Genomic DNA, 6,555 nt, shown 5'->3' on the forward strand with positions numbered 1-6,555 from the left:
CTTCCTTGAGCAAAGGCAGGTATCCAGTGTGCTGTTTGCCTACAAAGACAGCAGGTTTGGGTGTCTCTCCAGGGCAGCAGCAGTCCTAACCTACCACTTTGGCCATCTGACAGAGTTCCTGAGCCAGAACCCTCATATAAACAACCGCCTGGCCTGCCTCGTCAGAGAAGTGATGGAGCTTCCCTACCTCAAGGTGGTCCTTGTGGTGTTTGCCTGCCTGGGTGTGCACTTGGTGGAACCCTTCTATGCCACTTGGTGGAACCCTTTACCAATACTCAGCTCAGGGAGTTCTACAAGGGACTGCATACAGGATTGGGCCAGCCAATCAGTGACAACTACACAATGTTCACAACACCCGAGTATCCTGGAGTGTCTGACAAGCTTTTCAGTGGTGTAAAGAAGACCTACACAGAGGAGATCCTGAACTCAGTGTCAGACATGGCTGCCGAACACTTGGATGAAGTGAAGAAGCTAACCAATCTCATGCAGCCCCACCTGCAGACTGTCCTGGCCAGACAGAGCTGGGACTATGGCATTGGTGAGAAGACCTTCCCAATGGACTATCCTGTCAGCGAGGGAACTGCCCATAGATCCGAAGTCCCGTTAGTCCGAACATGCACTGCTCCCGTGCTTGCGGTTAGGTTTAGGTTAGGGTTAGAGATAGGGATAGTAATTTCGGAACAATGAACCTTCTGACTAATGACACGGCACCGTCAGCGAACAGGCAACCAAGATAGATGAAACCCCTGTGCACAACATTGGAATGGAGAGACAATGTGGCAAGGTGGACTACAGACTGAAGAAGCTACGCACATTAAACACAGCCAGCAGGTCAATCATTTTGCAGAAGAGCCAGGAGATTAGGGCTGGACAGATTCCATCCTTCAGAGGTTTCAAGGCAGCAGCCCAAGCAAAAAGGGAGGTCGAACTCAACTGGAGTAAACTCATGAAGACAAAATTTGAGAGTGGGGCAGACCAGAAACAAGAGATGGCTCAAAGAAAGGAGAGGAAGAGACTAGACATGCTGGACACACTGAAGTCTAGAGGTGGCCCCTTCACTGACAGTGGGGAAGTTGAGAGGTCCTTGTGGATACAACTCTGAACAACAATGCAAAGCAGCAGAGGATGAAGTTGGAGGTTCAGTTTGCCAGAGAAAGTACCACACTTCTGCCTAAAGTCGATCCTATCTTCCGAATGCAGATTACACTGGGAAGAGGAGGATGAAAACAGCACAGGAGTTTGGAGATGCCCTCATGTCGTACCTGGGCAAGAGGAGTGACCGAACGACACTGGAATATGAGAAATTCCAAGAAAGGCTGGCATCTGGACAGGAGTGACAGAATTACATAGCTGCTATTAAGAGACTGAAAAGTTAAAGTTATTTGTCAATGTGACTGAATAAAAATGACCTGTTTTGTCTTTGAAATTAAAATCTAATCTTCAACAAAGTATTCTGACTTTAAAGTCTTTAATAGTATTAGCAGACGGTAAGATCAGTGAATGCATAACTGGCGGAATAGCCAGAAAAATCGTTTTTTTGTGTTATTTCTCATTTTAATGAGGAATTGGGGGTTATTTTCAAGATACAGAGTTACTTTGAGGTGTTACAGTTCTTCTATGTATAGTGTTTATTAATTCCCAAATGTGTTTGAAAGTATTTATTCAACAGCATATAGAAAAACAGCAAGAATAACTTATGCATACCAGGCGGAATGGCCCTTTTTGGGTTATTTTATTGATTTTCAAGGGGTGGGGGGTTATTTTCAAGATACAGAGTTACTTTTGGTGTCAAAAATAGTGTTAATCAACTCCCAAATGGGTGCGTTTAAATTTTGAACTTGATGATTATCCCCCCTCCCTCGATTGGTCTGATATTCTATGTAGTCAGGATATAGAGAGTAGCAGTCATACTTTTGTGACAACCATAAACGGGGTAGTGTCACCATTCATAAAGAATATAAAGTCTAGACCTAGTAAAAATAACACTCTGCCATGGCTCAATAGCGCCCTCTGGCAGCAGATGAAGGAGCGGGATTTTGCCCTGAAGAGATCACATAAATCAGGTCACAGCAGTGACAGGCAGATTTTCACAAGCCTCCGAAACAAGGTAGTAAGGAACTTAAGGAAAGCAAAAGCAGATTTTTTCATTAAAGTAATAGAAGATGCCAGGGGAAATGGGAAATTGATATGGGAAAACCTTAACACTTAGAATGCTGAAAGCGTTTCCATTTATTATACGCAACCGTGCTATGCGCATACCGTTTTTATACGTTTTATGGTCCAAAATACGTATTTTTATTGATTTCTGTAGTTCAACTATATACGCGCCCGGACAACTCATAATGTAACACCGATCGGCTCTAAAAAGAGTTAAAACCCCCCCCTGCTGAAAAGAGGTGTTGGTCTGAGAAGCGTCTGGCACCGCCTATTGGTTGGTCTATGCGAGGAGGCAGCCCCCATTACGACGTAATGGAGACGGCCGTCCGGCATAGACCAACGCAGATGTCAGGGGATCTAAAATGGATGGGTCCATGCTCTTGTGTGTGTGAATACACTCGATTCCCCCTCCCCTCCTGTTTCTACATGGTTTCTCCCGAGGGAGAATTGTGGGGGGGGGGTCTCTTCCTCTTGGATCGAATTGGCAGTTCCCCCCCACTCCCCACTGCTTTCAACTGCATACTAGGATTAGGCTTGCCTTGCACTTCTCTCATTCTCGGAAAAAGATACAACGCGATTTGCTCTCTGCCCGTATATAAACCTGCAACGATCGGCATTTGATTTCATAACGTTTGCCAGACACATGGAGTTAGTCATGGACAGATTGCACATTATTATCGAGGGACCGCCATGATACGTTGCTGCTGATCGCAAGCCATAGCGTCTTCGCCAGCAGACACTATCTATCGGCTGTGATTGTAACCGTTGTATTCATATATAATTGCAGTGATAAGACCGCAATGAAGACGTCTGGGACGTCATTGACCCGTTTGTAATGTATAACGAATACACATGTCTCATCCTAAACTGCGGAGGCCGTGGTGGATAAAGCTATTTTCCCTATAAGTGTTGACGTACTGCTTCTGCTGCTTTGCTCGCATCCAACCATCCATCCCCCTTCGTCGTTGTTTTTTTTTTCAAAACACGTTGACGTGCTGCTTCTGCTGCTGCCGCATCCATCCACCACCATCGTCGTTGTTTTTTTTCCCAAACATGTCCAGACATAATCCTCACCGATCCAGTCTCGCGTCTCACCTTATAGAGACGCGAGACTGGATCGATGAGGTTAGTGGTATGTCTGGACATGTTTGGAGCGGCACACGACGATCGACAATAATGTTGATTATGCAAGATCATTTCCTCAAAGCCTAGTTGCCCCCCCCCCCCCCTGTTACTGCGATTGTAGCTCGAATCACAGAATGAGCGTAGGGAGAGGGCACATATGGGGCTACGATTGAGGCTGATTTATATTTTCTAACAACTTAGGAGAGAGACTGACCACGATGCAGGCAGAAGAAAGTTTCCAAGTCCGTTTTATGATCAGATATGTGCATCAAGACTCTCTGCTTTCATAAGAAAAAAACTAATACTGTAATTGCGAATGCAATGAGCACTTACTATGAGACCTAGCAGATCACGTCTGTCTGTCTGTCTGTGTGTGTGTGTGTGTGTGTCTGTCCCGCTTTCTGTCCCGCTTACTGTATATGTGGACCTGGCCCTTTTGTGCCCATATATGGAGCTGAGTGATTTGTGAGTCATGGTGACATGAGTGTGATGGCGTGGTCCTGCTTTGGGGACTCCTTATATGGTTATGGCTGAGTCATGGTGACATGAGTGTGATGGCGTCTTTTGTGACCATATATGGAGCTGGCGTGGTCCAAGCACTAACTATGACACCCTGCAGATCATGTCTGTAATTTATTCTAATTGTTATTGCAATTTACGATCTGCGTTCGCTTTCCGCGTTCGCGCGTCTTACTCGTAATAATAAAAATCACACCCCTGTGAAGTGAGCAGTGCAATGTTGTGAAGTGAGCAGTGCAATTGCACTGCTCACTTCACAGGGGTGTGATTTTTATTATTATTACAGTATTAGTATTTTTCTTATGAAAGCAGAGAGTCTACTGTTTCATACGGTATATAGTATGTACATGTCGCTATAGGCCTTATTTTGTGAATAAAGTTATCTGGTGGGCGCAAGCTGCATTCAATAGCCAATTAGTGACAAACTGTACATGGGATCAATGTGTATTTGTTTTCCTCCTAAAAGTAGACATTCAGGGCTTTCATTCAGTGTATAGTATGTATATGATATTATTTGTGTTCATTTTTATATCTGTCTGTCAATGTCTGTCAACTTCAAGCCTCCATATCTCTGTTGTTTTTTTTCACGAGCAGCGTGCAGGCAAAAGCAGGTGTTAGAAAAAGGTCAATATCTCCAGAATGGAAGATGGTAGAATCATAATTTTTTTTTTTAATTGAAGTGGACAAGTTAGGCTTCCTTTTGATTTATGCGGTGTGATTCTCGCTATAAGAGGCCCCTCGCTGTGGGCCCCTAAAAAGTTCAAAAGTCCAATGTTAATCGCTTAGCACCAGTAATCCTCAGTTCGCTAGAACCTGTAGCAGTTAAAGTGTTAATAAACTAACTGGGAGAAATATGGATCACAAAACAAAGGAACTCCAACTTAAAGTGAATGGAATTTTAACCTTAGACCATGATGTGATTGCAAATCATTTTAATAGTTTCTTTATAAATTCTGTTGAGGAGCTGGCTCAAAGCTTCTCAACTAGAACTTGAACTTGTGATCCTATTAAGGATGACAGGCCCATTTTCAGGTTGGAGGAGATCACCGAATCTGAAGTGGTAAAGATTATAAGGTCATTAAGAGACTCAAAAGCAAAGGATTTTTGTAATATGGACACAACCTTTCTAAAAACACATAAGGATGCCCTAATCTGTCCTATAGCTCATTTGATAAATCTATCAGTCAAACAATGCATTTTTCCAAGTACATGGAAAACGGCAATTGTAACACCCATCTTTATAGTCTAGTCGCTGGAGGGGGGTCTCCTGCACCCCCCGGAAATATACTTCTAATCAGTGTTTTCTTATTGGAAAAAATGTGCTGAACATGATGAGCTATGATAAAAAGTTGTCAAAATGTCCCACCTACCTCAAAACCCCCTTTTTGGTATATGGCTCTGGCGAAATTGTGTAAAGGCAAATATTAATTCACTAAAATTACATAAATAGACATGGTAGTCTGAAATTGGTCATGAAGTATCTTGACACATAGGGGTAAGTAGCAGAACAGGATTTGGGGGGTTGCTACCATTATATTCTGAATTATGACCCACATCATCCTCAAAAACACAAAATAATATGGTGTCCGCTTGGCTAATAACAACAAAGATGGTTATTTTCCAACACATTATGGTGAGAATCACTGCCTCACTTGTATATAGAAAACTTCCCATATCCCTAAACTTCAATTTGAGCCAAAGATAACCTTTCTATCTTGTAAATTACTCTTTCTGTAGCCAAAATTCTGAACTATACCTCAAATCGGTGAAAATTGTATATTTAGTCAGTATCAGCTATACATTTGGAATAAATGAATGAATGACTGAGTTTGAACTGACTCCACATCATGGAATATTTCTTACTTGAATAAGCTATGTTAAAAAGTTTGCAAAGTGTCCCATCTACCATTTCTATGCAAATGAGTGCCTCCATTATCAAAATAATCGATTTTCACTATAGCTCAGCCAATATTGCACTTAAATGAACAAATAAGGTGTCTAGACCTATGTTTTGAGGGTCAAGGATCTCAGTGAAACTATTCTTAAAGTGACCACATGTGCCCGTGGCATGCTGGTGTACAAATCAGTGCCGATTAAATATCTATCTCGTCGGCTTCTTGTCCATGCTCTCCAGACAGTGTCAAGGAGTTCAACCAGTGAGGTTGGTAGGACTGCACCGCAGGACACACTGGATTAAAAAACTCAACCACCCCTGTCCTTCATCATAGGGTTTTGGTTTTTCCAAAAAAGCTTCATCAGCTCGCTTGTATAAGGCAACACGGTGGTTCTCTTCAGAGCAGAGTAGCATGGAGCAAGACGAGCCAGGTCAACTTTAGATTTAGAAATGAGTTCGTCATCTGCCCCCACCACTCATTCACTGAAGACTCACAATTCAAATAGCTCTAGCCAAGCCATGTGGCTCATCGGTCAGGAGCCTAACAAGTACACTCCCTGACATGACTAGTATGTACCAAAGGGACCCTTTGGTATACTATACCTCAAATCGGTGAAAATTGTATATTCAGTCAGTATCAGCTATACATTTTGAATGAATAACTGAGTTTGAACTGACTACACATTATGGAATATTTCTTACTTGAATAAGCTATGTTATAAAATTGGCAAAGTGTCCAATCTACAATTTTTATGCAAATGAGTGTCACCATTATCAAGACAATCGATTTTCTTAAATGAACAAATAAGGTGTCTAGACCTATGTTTTGAGGGTCTCAGTTAACCTATTCTTAAAGTGAC

This window comes from Protomyctophum bolini, assembly GCF_963924005.1.
Source record: "Protomyctophum bolini genome assembly, chromosome: 18".
Taxonomy (NCBI): domain Eukaryota; kingdom Metazoa; phylum Chordata; class Actinopteri; order Myctophiformes; family Myctophidae; genus Protomyctophum; species Protomyctophum bolini.